Source organism: Triticum urartu, chromosome 4 (genome assembly GCF_003073215.2).
Source record: "Triticum urartu cultivar G1812 chromosome 4, Tu2.1, whole genome shotgun sequence".
NCBI classification, from domain to species: domain Eukaryota; kingdom Viridiplantae; phylum Streptophyta; class Magnoliopsida; order Poales; family Poaceae; genus Triticum; species Triticum urartu.
Window position 1 is genome coordinate 25448213 of NC_053025.1, and position 1099 is coordinate 25449311.

The following is a 1099-nucleotide window of genomic DNA, read 5'->3' on the forward strand; positions in this document are numbered from 1 at the left end:
ATGTCCGGCACGGCGGCCTCGCGGGCGGCGGAGCGCGTGCCGCCGTGGCGCGAGCAGGTGACGGTCCGCGGGATGGTGGCGGACTAGACCGACCTCTCCCTCTCCCTTTCCCTGGTTCCCACCGCCACGCTGGTGCTCAACAAGGATGACTACCTCGCCATCTGCCTCACCGCGCTTGCCACCACCAGCAAGGAGCAGCATGCGAGCGTGTGGAACCCGTCCCCTACCCGGGCTTACGAGCTGCGGTTCAGCTGCGCGGTCTGCGGGAAGGAGTTTGCGTCGTACCAGGCGATCGATGTGCACAAGTCCAGCCACCGCCCACAAGAGAGCGCTGCATTGCCGCGCAGGCGTCCACGGGCGGTGGGTCAGAGGCAAGCGCGGCGACGTCCTCGAGCGAGAGTAGTGGTGGCCTGCATCAGTGCACCGTCTATGAGCGGGGCTTCACGACCGGGCGGGTGCTCGGAGGGCACAAGAACTGGCACTACTGGGACGGCACCTCCGTTTCCATGTCCATGCCCATCTTCGTGTCGGCGTCCTCTGCCGTGCTGAGGAACTTCGACCTGAACCTGCTGTCGATGCTGGAGAACGCAGGGGTGAAGAGGTGGGACGAGGAGGAGGAGGTGCAGCGCCCTCTCCCCACCAAGAAGCTGAGGCTTTTGCTGTAAAAGAAGGAGAGATGGCCAATGGTCAACCGCCCCTTGACTGATTTGTTCATTTGTTGAATTCGATTAGGTATCACCATGATTTGTTGATTTGTTGTATTTATAAGGACACAAAGAAATTAAAACTATGGGCTTAATTCCATTTCCATGCTCCAGCACCCTTCTCTGATCTCTCTGTGTCCATGGTGAGCCGCGCTTCCCGATTTTCCTGGGTCGCTGATGTACTATCATAATAACTGAAACTTTGGCATTGCTCGCAAGACCATAGCACCAGGGTTGCGGTCACTCACTGAACCTAGCTAGTTTGCATTTTTTTTGTTCTTGATGAGAAAGATATTTACAATTGATTTCGTAGTCGCAATCGGCCTTCAATTTAATTGACGATTTGGTGGTGAAACTAAACACTTTCAGGTACTGATGATCAACTACAAGCTAAT

At 55.8% G+C, this 1099-nt stretch overlaps 1 pseudogene; it reads left to right on the forward strand.

Moving 5' to 3' along the window:
• On the forward strand, positions 1-797 carry LOC125554559 (annotated as a pseudogene).
• Positions 798-1099: the final 302 nt, after the last annotated feature.